We start from the raw sequence: 16,132 nt of genomic DNA, 5'->3' as shown, positions 1-16,132 counted from the left end.
CAAGGATGTACATTATCCCCTCTGTTATTCATTATCTATATGGATCACATTATGAAGGAATGTGGTATTAAACATGATATCAAAATTGGAGGTGTTAATGTCAGCTCTTTGCTTTATGCGGATGATGTTATACTTCTAAATAAATCCACTACAAGTCTGCAAGATTCTCTGACTAAATTGAATAGCTGTTGTAATAGATATGGTATGAAGGTCAGCAATAAAAAGACAAAGGCAATGAAAATAGGCAGAATCATTGAAAATGTCAACTGTGTTGTGAATGGAGAACCTGTGGAACAAGTAAAACATTTCAACTACTTAGGCATGATTTTTACTGAAGATGGTAAATTAAATATAGAAATAGACAACAGAATCAACAAAGCCGGTATGGTGGGAAGTCAATTGAATAAATTCATATGGAATAAGAAAGAAATTAGTCGGAACACTAAATTAGCTGTATACAAGACAGTGTTCAAACCAGTTTTAACTTATGGATCTGAGAGCTGGGTCAGAAGTAAAACACTTGACCAAAGACTAGAGACCGCAGATATGAGAGTCCTGAGAAAGATTAAGGGCGTGAACAGATGGCATCAATGGCAATATCATATTAAAAATGAGGATATTAGGAAAGAACTTGACATTGTCAGCATTCAGGAATGCGTTAGCAGAGCTAATCCAGGTGGTATGGTCACTTAAATTAAATAGAATGGGAGAGGAAAGATTAGCAAAACAAGTGTTCTCTGCCAGGTTGGCAGGAAAACGATCTAGAGGAAGACCAAGATATAGGTGGATTGATATGGTACAAAGTGCCTTAGACGATAGAAATATAAGATCTGATAATGTTGGTGTCTTGACAAGTAACAGACTGATTTGGAGGAAAATTGTAGATAGGAAGTTAGTAATGATGTAATTTTTTCATGTAGTACTGTCATATCCTGTACACCCCTTGAGGGTACTTGGCAGGAATTTGATGATGATGATGTATATTTTTTAATATACATATATATAAAAAAACAATATATATGTATATATATATTATGCTTTAAAAATAATATATATATATATCATCATCATCATCATCATCAAATTCCTGCCATGTACCCTCAAGGGGTGTACAGGATATGACAGTACTACATGAAAAAATTGCATCATTACTAACTTCCTATCTACAATTTTCCTCCATATCAGTCTGTTACTTGTCAAGACTCCAACATTATCAGATCTTATATTTCTATCGTCTAAGGCACTTTGTACCGTATCAATCCACCTATATCTTGGTCTTCCTCTGGGTCTTTTTCCTGCCAACCTGGCAGAGAACACTTGTTTTGCTAATCTTTCTTCTCCCATTCTATTTAAGTGACCATACCATCTGAGATTAGCTCTGCTAACGCATTCCTGGATGCTGACAATGTCAAGTTCTTTCCTAATATCCTCATTTTTAATATGATATTGCCATTGATGCCATCTGTTCACGCCTCTAATCTTTCTCAGGACTCTCATATCTGCGGTCTCTAGTCTTTGGTCAAGTGTTTTACTTCTGACCCAGCTCTCAGATCCATAAGTTAAAATTGGTTTGAACACAGTCTTGTATACAGCTAATTTAGTGTTCCGACTAATTTCTTTCTTATTCCATATGAATTTATTCAATTGACTTCCCACGATACCAGCTTTGCTGATTCTGTTGTCTATGTCTATATTTAGTTTACCATCTTCAGTAAAAATTGTGCCTAAGTAGCTGAAATGTTTTACTTGTTCCACAGGTTCTCCATTCACAACACAGTTGACATTTTCAATGATTCTGCCTATTTTCATTGTCTTTGTCTTTTTATTGCTGACCTTCATACCATATCTATTACAACAGCTATTCAATTTAGTCAAAGAATCTTGCAGACTTGTAGCGGATTTATTTAGAAGTATAACATCATCCGCATAAAGCAAAGAGCTGACATTAACATCTCCAATTTTGATATCAGGTTTAATACCACATTCCTTCATAATGTGATCCATATAGATAATGAATAACAGAGGGGATAATGTACATCCTTGTCTCACACCAGATTTAACATTAAACCATCTTCCTGTACTTCCTGCAATTCTAACTGCTGACTCACAACTCAAATAAAGACTAAGTATTGCTTGATATAATGCCCCATTGACACCATATAACTGCAGCGTATTGAATAGCTTCTCTCTTGGCACCTTGTCATATGCCTTTTCCAAATCGACAAAACTTAAATACAGATCTTTGTTATATTCCCATGCTTTCTCGACTATTTGTCGTAAAGTGAAGATCTGATCCTGACAGCCTCTATTTGGCCTGAATCCAGCTTGTTCTTCACCAAGCTTTTCTTCCACAATTCTTCTCAACCGTTTCTCAAGTATACTTGCATAGATCTTGCCAGGAACACTCAGTAGGGAAATACCTCTGTAATTCTCACATTCAGTTTTATTTCCCTTTTTATATATGGGTACTATGAGAGCTCTACTCCAATCATCGGGAATTCGTCCCTCTGTCCAGGCTTTCTGAACCATGCAGTGCAGCCACTGTAAGACTCTTATACCACCATACTTCAGCATTTCTGGTCGAATATCATCTACTCCTGCTGCCTTTCCACATTTCAAGCCTTTGATGGCTTTTTCTACTTCAAGTATGGATATGTATTCCTGACTGCATGCCTGGTCAGTGTTTTTTATCACTGTGCTGTCATCACTGCTTGTTTCATTTAGCAGTTTTTCAAAGTAATTACTCCATACTTCAAGGATATCTTTTTCTCCTGTTTTCATTTCACCTTTATCATCTCTAATTCCTTTTACAGCACTCTTTCCTCCATTCCTAAGCTTCTTCAACAACCTCCAGAATATTTTGCCACCTTCTTGATATTTATTTTCTATATTCTTGTCAAAGTCCTCCCATGACTTTTGTTTAGCTAGTTTTACACACTCTTTAGCTTTCTTACATTTGTCTCTGTATTCTGTAAGAGTAAAAGCTGACTTATTTGCCAGGAACTTTTGATATGCTTTCTTCTTTTCCTTCACTGCCTCTTTAACTTCCTGTGTCCACCAGGGAGTTCTGATTTTTTTTATCTTTGCACACAACCTCACCACATGCCTCTCTGGCAGAATCAATCAATGTTTCCTTCAGAGTTTGCCACTGAATCTCCAAGGTTTGATTCCTGTTCTCAAACTCTTTCATTTTCTTTTCAATAATATTTCTGTATTTTAGTCTACAGTTTACATCTGAGAGCTGCTCAACTTTTATTCGCTTTAAAACTTTCTTACATTGGGGGGGGGGGGGGGTGGGGGGGGGGGGGGGTGGGGGGGGGGGGGGGTGGGGGGGGGGGGGGGTGGGGGGGGGGGGGGGTGGGGGGGGGGGGGGGTGGGGGGGGGGGGGGGTGGGGGGGGGGGGGGGTGGGGGGGGGGGGGGGTGGGGGGGGGGGGGGGTGGGGGGGGGGGGGGGTGGGGGGGGGGGGGGGTGGGGGGGGGGGGGGGTGGGGGGGGGGGGGGGTGGGGGGGGGGGGGGGTGGGGGGGGGGGGGGGTGGGGGGGGGGGGGGGTGGGGGGGGGGGGGGGTGGGGGGGGGGGGGGGTGGGGGGGGGGGGGGGTGGGGGGGGGGGGGGGTGGGGGGGGGGGGGGGTGGGGGGGGGGGGGGGTGGGGGGGGGGGGGGGTGGGGGGGGGGGGGGGTGGGGGGGGGGGGGGGTGGGGGGGGGGGGGGGTGGGGGGGGGGGGGGGTGGGGGGGGGGGGGGGTGGGGGGGGGGGGGGGTGGGGGGGGGGGGGGGTGGGCTTATCAAGTTGCTCCTTAGCCCAACTGGAAGAAGATTGGGACATTGCTCCCTTCGATAGAAAAGATGAGAGATCGCTTCTCTTCATTACAAGAGGAATCTTTGTAAGTTTATTTTTTTCTTTCCTCAATGTGAAGGTGAGTAGACCGATTTCATACGAGGTAGAAAGGGTTTTTTTCACCAGAAACGGAGTTTTTCAATACATACATACAGGCATATTGGCCAATATAACACGCATTTTACTGGTAAAATGTGCTATTGAAGTGATGGCACACGGTGGTAGATGGTATTGTGTGTTCACGGTAGTCTGTATAGTGGGAGTATTAAGTAAGAGAGAGAAAGAGAGATGTGTGGTGAAGTAAAGTACCCTAACACGATGCGATCTTGGACTCTGGAGGTGTCACGTAAAAATAGTAATAGATTATTTTCCTTTCTTGCAGAAATCTTTGGAAAATGGATTCATTTGAAGAAATTTTGATCTGAATCTATTTGGACTTCCGTTCTTATTTTAATGATACCACACTCTTCATACAAGATTCAGAAAAAGCATTATAAAACTTAAACTCTAAAAATATTCGGAAGAACTGTTAAATACTGACAAACTTAAAAGTAAACATATAAATGGATTTTTTTAATAAAGTAATAAATTTATCTATTTTTTATTATTATTATTATTATTATTATTATTCCTGATACCTCCAAGGAGTCCGAAGACTCATCGCGGGAGGACATCTTCAACTGTCTCTACACCTTACCTCTACTACGAATCAACGCCATCTACCGCCCACCTCCAACACCACCACAACTAGTAATTTTTGTCTGTAAATTGCGTGTGTTCTGAAGGGCCTATTCGTATGTATGCGGGATGAAAAACCCGAGTTTCCGGGAGAAAACACCCTGCTACCTCCGTATGAGATCGGCTAACTCACCATCGATTGAAATCGACCAGATAAAGATTCCTCCCGTCGCGACGAGAATCGAACTTAGGCCTATTCCAATCGAAGGGCGCAATGTACCGTCGTTCTTCCAATTGCGCTACGGAGGAAAAACACTCCGCCTCTGGGTGGGCTCGAACCACCAACCTTGCGGTTAACAGCCGAACGCGCTAGCCGATTGCGCCACGGAGGCTGCGTTTAAATGATGATTTGTCTATAAATACTTGACAAGAGACATTTAAAGAGTGCCAGTAAATAGGAACATACCACCGCATAATTTTAATCCACAGTATCTGGACAGAACCCTCTCCTTTAATAGATATCTCTCCAATATTGCTGCCAAACTCAGGACTAGAAATAACATACTGCATAAACATGCCAGAACAACCAGGGGGGCTTGTGCTCCCATATTAAGGATATCTGCTTTGTGCCTCGTCTACTCAACAGCTGAATACTGCTCAGCTGTCTAGCTGAACAGTGCACACGATAAATTAATTGATAACGTCTTGAATCAGACAATGCGTATCATTTCTGAAACAATAAAGACAACTCCATCATATTGGCTACGAGTTCTAAGTCACATACAACCGCCACAAGTACGACGCCAAGACAACCTGATCAGCGAATATAACAAAATTTGCCGGAACCCACTTCTTCCTATACACTCTGATATTGACAGCTTTACATCACAGAGGCATAAGTCAAGACACCCGCTTATTATAACTGCACAACAATTTGTCACTGAGGGCTTTGATGCAACACTAGCATGGCAGATGGGATGGACTGCCAAAGCCCTGGAAATCTGGCACACTGTCTTTAACTCAAACAGTCCTCCATCAAGGCTCGACCTACCTCGAAATATTTGGATTTCCCTAAATCGGGTTCATACCAACCATAGTAGGTGCGGAGCTTTCTTATTTACATGAAGAATGAGACAAAATTCATCTTATGACTGTGGTGAGGATAACCAAACTATACAACATATCACATTCGACTGTCCTCAGAGAGCCTTCATGAGAAGAGTAAGTGACTTTATAACAGTTTCTACTGATGCTGTTGACTGGTTGTCGAACTTAGACATTCATTTTTAATTTTATGCTTATTTGTATATTTTTATATGTATATATGACTACAGTGTCACTTCACAACTATTGTATACTTTTATGCATTTTGTTGTCTTGTACGTGGTTTTTTTTTGTGTGTGTGGCTACCACATATGCATTTATTCTTCTTAGACAAACGCTGAATAATAAATAGTACTCTTCTTTAGCTTTTATCTGGTTACGACACACTGTAGATTACTTCAAAGTTTGTTATTGTTGCCTCCGAATATTAAAAAATTGCTTCTTCACCAAAATACGAGTTCATTATATCAAGGGAAAAAAGAAAACTAAACAAAATCTAGACTATCAATATATATAAAGTACATATTCATGAGTATATGAATGAATAATAATTTTAAACAAAAAAGCTGTGTTTCGTCTTCCTTCCAAATGATTTCTTCAGGTGTAGAAAAGAAAACTAAGGGGAAAAGGAACAGTAAGGGATGAATTAGCTGACAATCATTATAGAAATATGCAGGATTCCTTTCGTTTTAATTATGTTACGCATGAACTGCATTGATGAGTACACTAAGCGCCTTCAGCTTACGTGTTTGCTAACTATGGGAGGAATATATCTTGACAAGATAATATTAGTATTCATATTTATGAGCCTGTGTAGCTCAGTGGATGTGGCGTTTGCATACCACAGCGCTTGACCGCACGAAGGAAGATTTAGTTTCGAGTCTAGTCGGCGACTAGATTTTTCTAAGCCTTTTTTCGACCGGTTCCCGAGTTAGCCGATCTCTGGCACGGGCAAGCGGGTTTTTCCTCCCGGAAACTCCGGTTTTTCTTCCTGTAAACTCAAGAAAATCGACCGTAGAACCCACATTATTTTTTCAGCCATTAAATATATTGTGTTAGGGTTAGCGACCACGAGATGGCGGTACCTGTAGAGCCGTCTCTCCTCACTGTGTACCGCTTAATTAGTGATAGCCTTGGGCCATCTATCTCTGATTGGTACCAGTGGAGATTGAACTGCCCAGTCAGTCTCCAAAAGTTAGATAGGGCTAAATGGCCTCGCCTACTCCCTCCATACGGGAATAAAGAGGCGTTAGCTGATTTTTTTTTATATATTTACGAGCTCAGGGTAAAATAGCTTTCAGGGGAGAATTCTGGTATTGAAATTCACGCTACCTCTTGTTATCATTCAGGGAGTGAGAGGTGTGATTGAAGTCTGATTAGCGGAATAATGAATTACTGACCAATTAAAACTATATATTTAAATTTATGTACATTTAATCATGCAAATACAACATTTATTTTACAAATGATGTTCTATCTTTTCAATTTAGCTACTTGAATACAAATTCTTCCCTACGGTTATTCTTTATGAACTGGTCAATAACATCATCATAAAAAGTTGGTTGTAACTTCATTTTCCCAAGCAACACACACACTTGTAAAGGCTGGCTGAAGCTCACTGACTAGAGCTACTTTGACTGCGGATGGCCTGTGTTTAAGACGACGTGAAGAGAGGGAAATGGCTATGCGCGCGCATGAAATCACAGTGCTGCAGCAAGGACCTGAAAGCTCCCAAAACCAAGCAAGCCAAGGTAGCTTTGACTAGACGAGCAAGTATCGGCCTTCACAAAGCGCAAAGCTCAATTATTGTCACGCAAGCTTAAGACATCTTCTGTCTACAAAAATAAAAGCCTAAATATAATGCTTATAAATGCATGCATTTATTAAGAAATAAATATTACTTCTTTCTCAAGTAGTGAGCTTGCGCAGCAAGCAGAGAATTCGCTCCTGATGGCTTTTCTAGAGATATCCAAATTCTTTTCTCAGTTATGTTCTAACAACGCTACAACACGTTTATTTAACATTCTCATTCCATATGATCTGAAGGCTTATGGAATGTCTATCGACTTCGGTGGTTCTCGGGCGTCATGAACGCTGGTGGAGGGGTCGGTAGGCGTTATAATACTACTAATATAATAAAAGTAAAAAAAAATATGTATTTAATCTAGCATCCCTATTTATATTGTATGTCTTGCAACAATGTTCAAATTTATTCGCTACTTATTTCAGGCAATATCAGAGTGTGTTCCAAGGGTCAAGAGGGTAAACAGAGTGGGTATAAAATGGATGAATCATGAGATAAGGTATGCAATATGGAAGAAGGTATTATGGAAGAAACACAAAATGAGTATATATAACAACCAGTTGCATGAGAAGTACAAAGAACAGACGAGGAAAGTGACTAGCTTGATAAGGGTGGCAAAAATGCAGTATGAGCAGCAGTTAGCTAAAGCGGCCAAAAAGAAAAAAAAAATCCTAAGGAGTTTTTTCGATATGTCGCCAGTAGAAGAAAGAATGATTATGGTAGAATGGGATTGATTGTGAAAACGGAGGAATGATAACCACTGCGGAGGAATATAGTTGAGATATTTAGTGAGCAATTTCTAAAGGTATTTCATTCTTTGTGAATGTGACATCATGCAGAACTTGAAAGCAGTGGGAGAGGAGGAGGATGAACTGTTAGTAAGTGAACAGGAGGTATATGAGGAATTGAATAGACTTGATGTAAATAAGGCTGTGGGACTTGATGCTATTTCACTATGTGTCTTGAGGGAATGTGCCAGAGAGTTAACAACAGTTTTTGTATATCTTTTCAACATGGGTCTCTCACTGGGTCAAGTTCCAAAAGAGTGGAAAGAGGGTAAAATTGTTCCAGTTCATAAGGGAGGTGATAAGAGTAAGGCTTTTAATTATAGCCAGTCTGTGTGTCTGGAGTTGTGGTCAAGGTATTAGAGAAGTTAGTTAGGAATAAAGTTCAGAATTGGGTTGACAACAGAAAAATACTCTTTGGTGGCCAGCATGGATTTACTAAAGGAAAATCGTGCTTTAGCAACCTGCTTACTTTTTATAATAAAGTGACAAATGCGTTGGATAAGGGTATTGCATATACAGTGGTATATTTAGATTTTGCAAAGGCGTTTGATAAATTGCCACATGACAAACTGGTAATTAAATTGGAACGGATGGGGCTGAACAGTAGATTGCTTCACTGGATTGGAGATTGGTTGTCTGATAGGTATCAGCGAGTTGTCTATGGAGGAGCGATATCGCAGAAGAGGAAAGTTACTAGTGGTGTACCTCAAGGGTCTGTTTTGGGTCCATTGCTGTTTAATTTGTATGTAAATGATATCTGGAGAGGTCTGAATGGTGATGTGCAGTTGTTTGCAGATGATGCAAAGTTTGGCAGAGCTATCAGGAGTAGTGTGGATGCTGTAGCTTTGCAAGAGGACTTGAATACACTGTCTGTATGGGTAAATAAGTGGGGATGTCAATTCAATGTCTCAAAGTGTAAGGTTTTGAAATTTGGGAAGCAGAGATGGGATGTAAAGTACACAATCGGTGCGAATATCTTGGAAGAGGTAGAGGAAATGAGAGATCTGGGAGTGATTGTAGACAAGGACCTAAAATTTCGGGGACATGTTGCTAAAATAGTGAAGACAACACAGCGGATAATGGGAATGATGCGGAGGACATTGACTTGTAGAAGTAAGGATGTTATGGTTCCTTTGTATAAGGCTTTGATCAGGTCACATATGGATTACTGTGCACAGATCTGATCACCTGGTTTTCAAAAAGATGAAATTGCGTTGGAAAAAGTTCAGAAGCGATTGACTAAGGTGGTTTCCGGTCTGTGGAATGTAGAGTATGAAGACAGATTGACAAAATGCAATTTGCAGAAATTGGTGGATAGAAGGAGGAGTGGGGGATATGATTGAGACATATAAGCTGTTAAGTGGTTATTACCAGATTAACGTCGGGGAGGTTTTGCACAGAATGGGTGAGGATAGCAGGAGAACAAGAGGTCATTCCTGGAAGCTGTATAAGGAAGGTGTGAGCAAGGGAGTGAGGAGCAGGTTTTTTGCATGGAGAGTGGTGAGTGATTGGAATGCTTTGCCCGAATGTGTGGTGTGTGCAGAGACAGTGAATATATTTAAGGCACAGTATGATAAACTGTGTGTATAACAGTGGACCTCCCACGATGAGTATTTGACTCTATGGAGGTTTTTATAATAATAATAATAATAATAATAACATTTTTTAGAATTTTTACATTTGAAGTTAAGTAAGTGGGTTACTTATTGGTCTTTATTTTCTACATTGAAAATAATTAATTTGGGCTATTTTTAGCAGAATCCACTACTTTTGTAAGTTTTATCTCCTACTTTTCCTAACGCCTATCTCACATCCCTAGTTTGCAGATTAAATCTAGTCGGTGGTATAGTGTGGCGCATTTCTTTGATATTGTATAGCACTGTAGCCCATTGAAATGAGTGAAAAAAGAAAATGTCGTCATTATTAAAGTGAATATTTAAAATACGGAGTTATTCCGTGCATATATAATGAGCATTTCCCATTGTGCTTAATATGTGAAAAAAGTAAGCACAAACGAAGTTTCAAAATTCTTAAACGAAGTTATGAAGCCTTTAAGAACGATTCAGCATTTAAGAAGAAAGCATCCAAATAAAGCAAAAAAGGAGGTGGAGTACTTTCGCGAATTAAAGACTAATGTAATAAAAATAACTAACACTGGGTTTATTGGTCGTGAAGATTTGATACTACTAGTTTCGGCACGTCAACTGCGTTTGGATGAACATACAAACATAAATAAACAACAAGCTTTGATTATGAATCAATTCATTACTAAAAAAGTACCGAATGCGTAGGAACCGTTACACAAGTACAATAGAAACACGGGAAGCTTAGATGCTGGCTTATGGTCAGTCAGTGTTCAGTGGGGCGAATGCTGGTCTTGAAGGCTGCTCTTGTTATCATTCAGGGAGTGAGAGGTGTGACTGAAATCTGATTTGCGGAATAATAAATTACTGATCATTTAAAACTATATATTTAGAAATTTATGTACATTTAAAAATACAAATACAACATTTATTTTACAAATGATATTCTATCGTTTTTAATTCAGATACTTGAATACGAATTCTACCCTACAGTTCTTCTTTATGAACTGATCAATAACATCATCATAAAAAGTTGGTTGTAACTTAATTTTCCTAAGCAACACACACACACTTGTAAAGGCTGGCCGAAGCTCACTGGCTAGAGCTACGTTGACTGCTTTTAGCAACAGAGTTAGGCGACGTGAAATGACTATGCGCACGCATGAAATCACGGTACTGCTGCGATGACCTGGAAGCTCCTACTACCGAGCAAGCCAAGGTACCTTGGACTAGTCGAGCAAGCATCGACCTTCGATAAACAAGGCAAAGCTCAATTATTGCCGAGCAAGCTTAAGATATCTTCCGTCTACAAAAATAAAAGCCTAAATGGAATGGTTATAAATGCATGCATTTATTAACAGATAATTATTACTTCTTTCTCAGTTAATGAGCTTGTGCAGCAACCACAGCAATCATGGAGAATTCACCCCTGCTGTTCAGCAGATGCATCAGATAATTAGCAGAGAAATTAAACTCTGATGTGTTCAGAGATCTGCTGATTAACTTCCAAATGTGACACAGAATCATCCCTTGGTTTCTGTTTAGAGTACCTTGGGTGGATTACCACTATAACCTCTTTTATGTTGCAGGAGCTGTAAGCTTCTTTGTATGGCATGGAGCACTTATCCCATTCAGTTTTGTGGTGAGTGATGGAGAAATGGAATGCCAACCCTGAACTGTCCTCTCTGTTGTTGTTGACGTCTTCAATATGTTCCTTTTGTCTTATTTCTAAACTTCTCGAAGTTTGTCCTATATAATTCAGGTAAGAAGCACATGGCACGTTGTAAATTCCAGGATGTTTGTTGAAAAGGATGCGGTCCTTGGGTGAGCTTAAGAGATTTTGTGTTGTCATAATTGGTTTGAAGGCTACTCTAATGTCATGAGATTTCAGGAGATTAGCAATTTTTTGCGAAAGGTCGCTAACAAAAGGAATGGAAATTGAAGTTCTGTAATGAATGTCATGGAATCTGTCAACGTTCCATCATCCGTTATAATAGTTAGCGTCCTCTTTTTCAGCGTATGTACAGTGCCCAGATTTTGTGGAATATGTTGTAACGAGGAGAAATGTACATAGTGACCTGTGTGGGTCGGCTTCGGGTACACACTAAGAGAAATGCCTTCATCTACTTCGTATTTAAAATGTCTAGAAAAGATAATTGTCCTTCATTCTCAAGTTCTAAGGTGAATTTAATTTTACAGTGGAAGGAATTAATAGATGCAAGAAAATCATACATCTCAGCTTTACTGTGTTTCCACATTATAAATATGTGGCCTACATATCTCCACCAAATTGGCGGATGAGAATTTATAGATAACTAGATATCATTTTCGAACTTTTCCATGAATAGGTCTGCACATGTAGAAGATAGAGGACTTCCCATTGTAAGGCTCTAAAGTTGATTCTAGATTTTTTTATTCCATGGGAATAAATTTGAGTAGAGACAGTGCTTACAGAGTTGAGAGATGTCTTGAGGGAGCAGATTAACTATAAGTACCATAACTTCGTTAAGAGGAACATTTATAAATAACAATACAACATCCGGACTAGCTACAATGTCTGTTCTTGAGATAGAAATTTCTCCTAGTTTTTCTACAACATATTGCTTATTTTTGATATAGGCGTCCGTGTGTCTAATGTGCTCCTTTAGATGATGAGCAAGTTGTTTTGGTAACAAATAAGTTGACGAGTTAATACCATCTATGATCGATCGAATAGGGATATTGGTCCTGTGTTCATATAAACGTGGAGTTAACGAATGCATGGATTTCAATTATTTCTTAAGATTCGTAGTCATGTTGTGTAAAAGGTTGTTGGTTTCTACATGATTCGTCTAAGTAGGTTCAGAATCTATTTGACAGTAAGTAGAGGTATCAGAGAGTAAAATTGAAATTTTGGTCATATAATTCGTCATATTCAAATACATTAAACACATCAGAGTTTAATTTTGCTAAATATTGGACGCACCTACTGAATAATGACTTACCCTGTGCCAGCATCCACGCTCCATGTGTTTCTATTGTACTTGTGTAACGGTTCCTACTCGTTTTTTTTTTTTTTTTCTGGTAATGTATTCATTCATATTCAAAGCTTGTTGTCTATTTATATTTGTATGTTCATTCAAATAGAGAGGAAGCCACTAGTTTACGTGGAAACTAGTAGTATCAAATCTTTACGACCAATGAACGCAGCGTTAGTTATTTTTATTACATGAATTTTGTGGTCGATAATAACGTACTTATCAATTAAAGACTAAATTTTAAAATCGTCCTGGACTTAAAGGGTTGGTTTCAAAACAAAATAACCAACAAGAGAAGGGACTTGTTATGTCTTACAAACTTTCAAAATTAATTGCCAAATGTGGAAAGCCACATACAATTGGCGAAGTTCTCATCATACTATAAATTAAGTTTTGGATACGATGATTGTCCCGGGTTAAAGTAATATGATATCAATTCCTTTCAGCAATAGTTCGGCATCAACAAGAATTGACGAAATGGTAAAGGACGTTGAAAAAACTTTAAAAATCATACAATTTTCTCTGCAACTTGATAAGAAAACTTTACATGACAACAAAACTTTGTTTCTGGCCTACATGCGTTTTATAAATACTAATGTAGAAATTATTGAAGTGTTTATATTTTCTGAATAACTGAAAATTGACATGAAAGGTTCTACAATTTTTAAGGTTGTTAAAGACTTTATTAATTCTAAACACATTCCTCTCACAAATATTACTGCATGTGCAACTGATGGAGTACCAACTATGATTGGTCGTCACCGCGGATTTATAGTACATTTATAAGAAGCAGTTTCAAATATCTCCAAAATTCACTGCATTCTTCACAAACAGCACTTAGTTGCAAAACATCTTAGTGACAAACTACATAAGACTTAGGATGATGTTATTAAAGCAGTGAATGAAATAAAAGCCCAGTCGTACCCAGTGAATACCGATATTTTTCGAGAATTTTGCCATGAAAATGAAGACGAATTTGACGAATTTCACACTGAAGTTAAATGGCTCTCAAATGGATCATAAACCTATTTTATTCTTATACCACTTTTCTGCATTGAAATTTGTGGAAAGAATTTATAAAAGTAAGAAATGATTTTGAAGCTCAAGTACAATTTGAACAGCATGGATATGAAACATTCTGTCCAAACGCGCAATGTAAGTATCATCAGCTTTGGCAAGAAATAACATTATTACTCATTACTGTTCCTTCTTCGTAGAGCGTCGTGCTGCAATTGTTAACTAAGAAGCGAAATAGATTGCAAATAAGTGAAAGAGGAGTCGTAAGACTTCGTTTGTCGAACATTGAACCTGATATGGAAAAATTAGCAGGACCTTATCAGGCTCGGGGTAGCCATTAATGATTAACTTATTAAATACAGCAAGTTTACATCTTTTTTGAGTAAAAAGCAACCACGCTACCGGCCAGGTATATATATATATATATGCCCAAGTTACCATGGATGCGAAGTGAAAAATTGTAATACCATTGATATTACATTGAAATGTATGATGGATACGAAGCGTATGGGAATGCGTATTTGATCCATAATGGCCGGTAAGGTTTTGCATCAAAGTTATTAATTTTTATTTAACTGTCAGTTCAAATATGTTGATGGTAATTTAGGTTTGCTTAATAATATATTATAATTATCTTCTTGAGTCACTAACCAGTGTAATATTGACCACTGGCCTTCAGCTGACCACCTAGACCAGTAGTCTAGTTTGTTAGCTGAAGAGAGTACATATCATGATAGTGCTGAGTCCTCACCCCTTGGGTATTCGACATCTGTGATATAGCCTTCAATGCGTTGCTCAAGAAATTTTTCTGATTGTCCATTGTCTGGTGTCATTCATGCACATTAGACTCGATTATATAATTAGATATTTCAGGGTGACCTCTCGCAGTTTTTCGGATCATGTAGTAATCTCATCCTGATAAGAAAAGTGGTTCGATTTTAGAATATGTCATAGAAGAGAAATTTATTTATTCGTATGAACTTCCCCCCCTCCCTCCCCCCATCCCCATTGAGGCGAGTTGAGCCCCCTCATGGGGGTTAAGAATTTATAGTTGTAGAGCCGCGTGTTCATGGGGCCGGTTTGCCTGCTTGCGGGATGAAAAACCCCAGATAAACTGGGGGGGGGGGACTCTGCTGTCCACTCCCAAGACCGGCTAACTTGGCTATGGCCGAGGAAGATCCTTACGCTCCTCACGTCGGCGACGGGAATCGAACCTAGGACACTCCTTCCACAGGCATATGGTTGTGAAGCACAAAGCCACTAGGATAACCATGCCGACTAGAAGAGAAATAAAGTCGTTTATTTCTTTATCGTTGGGAAATCTTGGTTAAGAAATCTTGAATCGATGCGTTCGTTGATTTAACTTGTAATTAAATTTTATGATAGGATGTTGGTAATTGAAATATTCAAAGAAATTCAAAAATGAAGGTTATCAGTGATTCCAGATTAAAATATCATCGACACACTTTTTTTTTGCATAAATTTGGCTTGCGAGGACGTTCATCTAGAACATTTTAGTTTTCCATTTTTTGCACATAAATATTTGCCGAAAATGTGAAAAAGAAGATTGCCCATGGCTAAACTCAGTTTTGTTTGTATATCTAATCAATGAACTTGAAGTATCCATGTGCGATATGTGGTTTAAGGAGTCCCATGATTTCGATGAGTCTTTGGACTCCCTGGAGGTGTCATTTAATAATAGTAATAATAACTTGTCTTGTATTAATACAGAGGATTTTTCTGTTGGAACGTTACATTGAAGTTATATCGAAGTGTGCTGAAATATCCCGTTCATCAAATAAGGATGTTGCTGGTGGTTCTGTATAAGTTACACCTAATTAGATTTGAAAATTATTTGATTCCGATAGATTAATTACAGATTATCAATTCTTGTATCGCGGATCATTAGCATTTTAATAGAGTTCATAAGTAAAAAAAATAAACAACAGTATTTGGAGAATACTGTTGGTTATGGAGAATGGAATATGGAGAATGGAACCTTTTCGTATTTGAACTCGCCAGATAAGTAGAAAAAATCCGGTAGTGCTATTAGCTTCAAATGAAGTGTACGTGCGATTTAAAATATGAATTGTGTTTGTATCTGCATGCAATAAAAACTTATATGATTAAACCGTATATATTCTTAACAATAATTTCAGAAATTTGGGCATGGAGAATACGCCATTAAGGTTGAGATTTGGGCAATCACAAGTACTTCGATTATCGCCATAAGTATGATCTATTTGAAGAGATCATATTTATGGAAAGACATTGTGACTAGTGTTAGTAATCTCATTTTTTGCTAC

This window comes from Typopeltis vanoorti, chromosome 21, assembly GCF_054136105.1.
Source record: "Typopeltis vanoorti isolate ZY-2024b chromosome 21, IOZ_Tvanoo_1.0, whole genome shotgun sequence".
NCBI classification, from domain to species: domain Eukaryota; kingdom Metazoa; phylum Arthropoda; class Arachnida; order Uropygi; family Thelyphonidae; genus Typopeltis; species Typopeltis vanoorti.
Note: the sequence above shows the minus strand (reverse complement) of the source record.